Raw genomic sequence first — 6337 nt, 5'->3', positions numbered from 1 at the left:
GAGAAAGTGGGGTTTGGGGAGCGAAAGGACCTTGGCATGGCATAATTCCATAGGTTCCACCCCCAGAGTAGCCATTTTCTCCAGATGAACTGAGAGCCTAGAGACCAGTTGTAATTCTGGGAGATCTCAAGCCACTACCTGGAGGCTATAATAAGAAAAGACAAAGGGCAACACCGCGTAGTAAACTTACAACAGGGAAGGAACACCTACAGTGGTACATACAAGTCTATAAATGTTTAAAGTGTACCATGTAGCAACCAAAAACTGGACTTTAAGGATAATTTATTAGTAATAAGGCGCTGGGTGCTAATACATTACAACAATAAAACAACACAATTACATACAAGGAATGGAACTACACAGTCTACCAGTGAAACAACAATTCAAAGTCTGTAGCAGTGTAAATGAAGCAATTCTCTCTTTGTTCAAGCTGCAGGTGTCCCCAGCAGCGTGAGCAAGCCAAGAAGCCGACTCTTGGGCAGGAGAACCACAGCAAGGTGTGGTATCACACTGGGAAAGGATGCAACTCCCCAGTCGCTCAACAGGTCGCACGCTGAACTCCTGTTTCGGGAACTCAAGAGCGTGGAAGAACGGCAAAAACCCAGTTCCAATGTTGTGTATAATCTCATTTCTCTAATCCCAGTTGGGAGACCCAGATACCTGGAGGCTGGCAACCCTATCTAGACTGTAGTAGAAGAACAAGATTTGGGTCCAGTAGCCCCTTAAAGACCAAACAGATCTAGTTGGAATTCAAGGGGCTATTGGACCAATATCTTGGTAAGACGTGCTGCAGTAAGAATAAATGAGACTCAACTCTTCTTCCAGTGCAGTGCTCTTCTCCATACAAAAAATCCTAACAAATTGTGACAGTCTGAAAACCTTCATGTGGCTCATAGTTAGCCTTTGTGATCTATAGAGCTTTTGTAGTTCTATAGAGCCAACCCAGCAACGTGCTGCCGTTGCTTAGGCATGAGGTGGGGCCGTACAACAGGCAAAGAGCATTTATTTAAATGCTACAGTTTCTGCAGAGGGGAAAAGGTATTTAGCCTGTCACTCTTTGCTGACTCATCAGGATTTGGCCTGCTAATGTGTCTAATCCTTCTTGAAACCACCCTTGCTTTTTTCAAGAACCACGTCCTACTGTGGCTGGTTGTACTGTGCATTAAAACGACTTCCTTTCAAACATACGGCATGGTATCCCCTACCTTTGCAATATAAGAAAGAGCAAATAGTTGTTCTATGTTGACTTCCCCCCCAAAACCATTCTTAGTTGGGGGTCTAATCAGGTACATGGGGTGCTTTGTTCCCTGAGATCATTAAGCCTTCTCTTCTGTCTTAAGAAAATCCAAATGGTCAGTGAGTCTGAAAAGATGTGTAGCGCTCTTTGGGAGGGGGAGGTAGATGAGACCTGTACGTAGGTGCATGACATGTGTGTAAGAAGGGCTTCCCTTGGATGGTTGCTGGTGCTGGGGACTCCAAGGAATCAAACAGGCTGTTCACTGCTGACAGTTCACTCCTTGTTGTGTGAACTGCTTCTCTTGGGCCGGTGCTTGGAAGGTGAAGATGTCTCTCTTCAAGTCCCAACTCAGTCTGAGGATTCCACATGGAGGATTCCAAATGGCAGCCGACTTCTCTGCAGAATTGAATCTGCAAGCGAAATATCTATTGCCAGGGCTTTTTTTCTGGGAAAAGAGGTGGTGGAACTCAGTGGGTTGCCCTCAGAGAAAATGGTCACATGGCTGGTGGCCCCGCCCCCTGATCTCTAAACTCCCCTCTGTCTGGAGATCAGGAGGCGGGGCCACCAGCCATGTGACCATTTTCAGGAGGTTTCGGAACTCTGTTCCACCACGTTCCTGCTGAAAAAAAGCCCTGTCTATCGTCATCTACCAGTGGGTGAAGACTTTTTTGTTTCACACGGTGTTCCCTCTGTGCTCTTTTCCTTTCCCAATGTTTTGACTGCTTTTATCTTTTGTATTTGTTTTACATTTTGGTTTAAAAAATTGTTTTAATGATGCCTCTATGTGTTGGTTTTAATGTCTTTTATGAAGACAAAGACACAGATACATTTTAAAATTATTTAAATTAAAAAATTAACCTTTTGTGTGGGGTTGCATTGATTCATGCGCTAGACCAGCTAGTTTTTAAGGGCTTTAAACTTTCTGCTTCTCCTTGGAGATGTTAAGCCTTTAAAAAAATTGTACCATAACTACAGGAGCCATACGGTGAGAGGGTGGTTTGTGAACCTTTTCGAGAAATAAATACATTTGCACTGAAATCAGGAAGCTTTTCCACCATCCTCTCAAACCCTGTGCATGTTTATGGTAAGGTAAGACTGGAGTAACTCTACATAGCATCGCACTATTAAATGACATGTAAATGAAGACTAGCAGTTTATGCAAATCTGAAGCTGTATCTTTTGTTTACTTTCTCAAATCAATCAGTTTTGGCTATATTCCATCCTCACAAGGCACAAAAGCACATCTCTGAGCACTGGGTCCTTTCTATTACTTGTTTTCAAAGGTCTCTTTGCATATAAGAGTGGGTTATGCCTGTGTGCTCAGCACTGGCAAAAAGTACATCTATTATTCTCCACACATTAACGCGGTGTATGTGCCTTGGATCCAGGTGCTATGATAAAAAAAATTGAATTATAGGCATCAATTTGTTTCATTCTGAGGGTTGCTGCTCTTCTCTTTAGAGGCACCCAGCCCAGTCCTGTGCATGTTTACTTAGAAATCACAGCCGCTGCGTTCCTCGTAGATTCAATCCCAGTGGAATGCGCATGGGATTGAGTAAACACGCATCGGAACTGGCTGTTGAAGGTTGAAAGGCAGAGTTCTTTGCCTGAATCTGTGCACTTGCCAAATATCATCTTGTTCTAGACTCTCCTTTTGTAAATCACAGCAGCGGCCAGCAGTGCAATCTACTGACAGTGAAATCCTAAGCAGAGTTACTCCAGCTCATCGATTTCAATGGGATTAGACTGGAGTAACTCTGTTTAGGATTTCCCTGGCGGTGGACTTGAACTGGAGTAATGCTGCGGAGGATCGGCACTGCAAATATGTCACCTCGCTATATCCCTCTCAAAATACTGGCTCTTCTTGTCAAGCGGAACGTAGTCCTAGCATCAATTACAAGCAAACTGCAAGGCTGTATAATTGATGAACCATTGAACTTCCTACATATTTAATAATACAAATATTATTTATTAAGCACTAAAAACTTACTAGGCATGATGCAAAAACAAAACCCTGTCTATAAGCTTACAATCCAGAACAGACTACACACAAGGAGAGAGAGAGAGAGAAATGCTAGAGGAGGCAGTGGCAGGTAATAACATCCAATCAAAACTGAAATTCATTATTCTTTTATCCTGCTGAAATGTGACTAAGCTCAGTGTTATGATTTATTTAATAATAAATGAGCTGCTTAGTTTGCAAATCTTTGTTGTGTGAGTATGTTGCCACTACAAAAAGCACTTATTCATGCATTCCTTTAAACACATTTATTGTAGCCTGCCTTTGGGTGGCTAACAGTGGATTGAATCCAGTGACAGATTTCCACCAGTGGGCAGTGGTGGGGTGGATTTCTGCTGATTCCCACTTTCCACAGCAGATTCCCCACCCTACCTCCTTGCTATTTTTAGGATCCCTGCCCCTCAACAGACCAGGGAGCATTCCATGCTGATGTGGGACTGAGGAGACAAGGAAGTCCCATCCCGCTGCTGAAAATCCCACAGCAGAGACAATTTTAGATCCAGACAACCTAAGTTAAACTTATTTAATAATAATAAGATTAAATTTATATACTGCCCTTCAGGGCAACTTAACACCCACTCAGAGCAGTTTACAAAGTATGTTATTATTATCTCCACAACAATCACCCTGTGAGATGGGTGGGCTGAGAGAGCTCTGAGAGAGCTGTGACTGACCCAAGGTCACCCAGCTGGCTTCAAGTGGAGGAGTGAAGAATCAACCCCAGTTCAGATTACAGTCCCACCCCCTGTTCTTAACCACTACACCAAACTGGCTCTTACACCAAACAGGCCTTTATTTCTTTTCCCTGGTTCTGAAACAGTCAAATTGACAAAAAAAAAAAGGAGGGGGTAGTTCCTTGCACTTCTTGGGGAAGTCATCTAAATTTGGCTTTGGCGAGTCTTCAGAGAAAGAAAGTTCTTGAGTTGAGGGGCAATCAATGCTGCTCTGCGCAGTTTTTTTAAAAATCCTGAATTGACATCTAGACAATAAAGTTTAGAAGTTGTTCTTGATCAGTCTAAAAGGCCGTAATTGAATAGTATACTGGGGGCAGAATCTCAGGGCTTCGAAGATCATAACCAGCAAAGAAGATTGGCAACCAGTGTGGTTCCCAGAGCTCTGGTGTTAATGTGCTTCTAATGATACACTCTTATTCAAAGTTGTTTTTACCACTTTTAGGAAAGTGATTGAGCCAGCCATATCTGCAGGTTATTGCCATACGGTCAACATTCAGAAAATGCAGAATATAAGTTCCATTTTTCAAGCCGGTCTTTTCACTGGTGGCTTCCTCTTCAGATTGAGACAAGTCACTGAATGAGTCAGAGATATACTCTCCGAATCTATTCTCTATTTCCAGCAAGCGACTGACAAAAGAGAGAATGTGCTGTACTTTGAAGCAGGCATTTTGACTTCCCCCTTCCCCAGTGTCTGAAAATAGCTGATAAAATACTGGATTTTTTAAAAAAGGGAAGCAAGATTTCAAACTCAAAAGTTGCCAAATGTTGATGTAATTCTAAAATCCATTGGATGTCTGATTCTTATGTAGCTGCTATAGTATAGCAGTTAAGTGGTTGGGCTGCAAATCAACACTCTGCTAGTTCAAGTCCCTCCACTGCCATGAGATCAGCAAGTGGCCTTGGGCAAGCCATTCCTCTCAGCCCCAGCTTTCCAGCTGTATTGTGGGGATAATAATAACACTGGCTTTGGTTGCTGCTCTGAGTGGAGCACTAATCTGTCTAGAAGAGCGGTATATAAGTGCAGTTGTTACATTCACACACCCAGAGAATGGTCAGTGAACATACTTACATTTATTTATTTAGATATTTATACCTCTTTTTAATGCCAAGGCATACTCCCAAATGCAAGCTGAGCTCATGCCATAGAAAGCTCAATAGAACCAAACTGAAGTAAGGGAATGGAATCCCTCCAGAACCAAATTGAAGCAAGGAGACCAACATCACATTCATTCCACCCAAATGAAACTGAAGCAAGGGACACTGTTGCAACTTAGCTCCACAGAAGCAAACTGAAGCAAAGGAATGTATTGTATTTGTGGCTGGTTACTGCTTGGTTTTGTTGTTCCTCCACTGACTGAACCCAGTTCCTGGCTGCTGTGGATGACACTGGTTCTATTCGGCTAAGTTGCAACAGCGTCCTTGGGTGGAATGGATGTGATTCTCTGATATGATGTTGGTTCCCCTTGCTTCACTTTGCTTCTGAGAGGATTCCATTCCCTTGCTTCAGTTTGCTTCTGTTATCCTGGTTATTATCTGTTGGGCACCAGGTTTAAAGGCGTCCTGTTTTCCTGAGCCTTTGACGGTGCAGACTTGCCATTTCCATTTTTAATTGTTCTCGTCTGTTTTGTTTGTAATATCTTGCATTGTTTTAGAAGTCCAGTGTAAGCACCTTTTCAGAACAATCAGCAAGGCAAGATAGATTAAATAAATAAATATTTGTGACACAGTCCATTTTTGCAGTTAATTGCCGGTGTGGGGTAATTTCTGGTTGTGGGGTAATGGTTACAGTGAGACCCAGGTTCAGATCCTCACTCTGCCTCGAGTCAGTCACACTGTCTCAACCTAAGCTTCGTCACAGCTTTGTTGTGAAAATAAATAGAAGAAAGGAGAATGATGTATGCTGCTGTGGGTGACAGTTCAGACCCTGAATCTTTGGAGAGGAAGAGTAGAATTTAATACAATCATGCATTTTTGCATTTTCTGTGGGTTTCATTATAGAGAGATTACTCAGCACATGAGTTTGGTGGCAATAATGAGACAGAAAAAAAGAGAGGACTATATTCTGAATCTAAGGAAGACCGTGCATTCAAATAACCTGCTAGCAGACATCATTCCATTTCACATTACGTTTCATTTTGCATTTCATGTTTTTCTATGCCTCCTCTTTATATTCTTATTGTAGAAATTTATTGGTGCAGTTGTGTTTATATTGTTGAGGTATAGTTTTCCTGTGGATACATTATATGAATAATTGATATTGAATGTATTTAATTTCTTTCTATTTGTTCATTCTTTATTACAACTTCATTTAAAAAAATATTTTGGGGTGTCAGTTGGATTTTTTTT

The sequence above is a fragment of the Eublepharis macularius genome, chromosome 2, assembly GCF_028583425.1.
Source record: "Eublepharis macularius isolate TG4126 chromosome 2, MPM_Emac_v1.0, whole genome shotgun sequence".
NCBI classification, from domain to species: domain Eukaryota; kingdom Metazoa; phylum Chordata; class Lepidosauria; order Squamata; family Eublepharidae; genus Eublepharis; species Eublepharis macularius.
The sequence above is the reverse complement of the archived record's forward strand: the minus strand, read 5'-3'. Positions refer to the sequence as shown.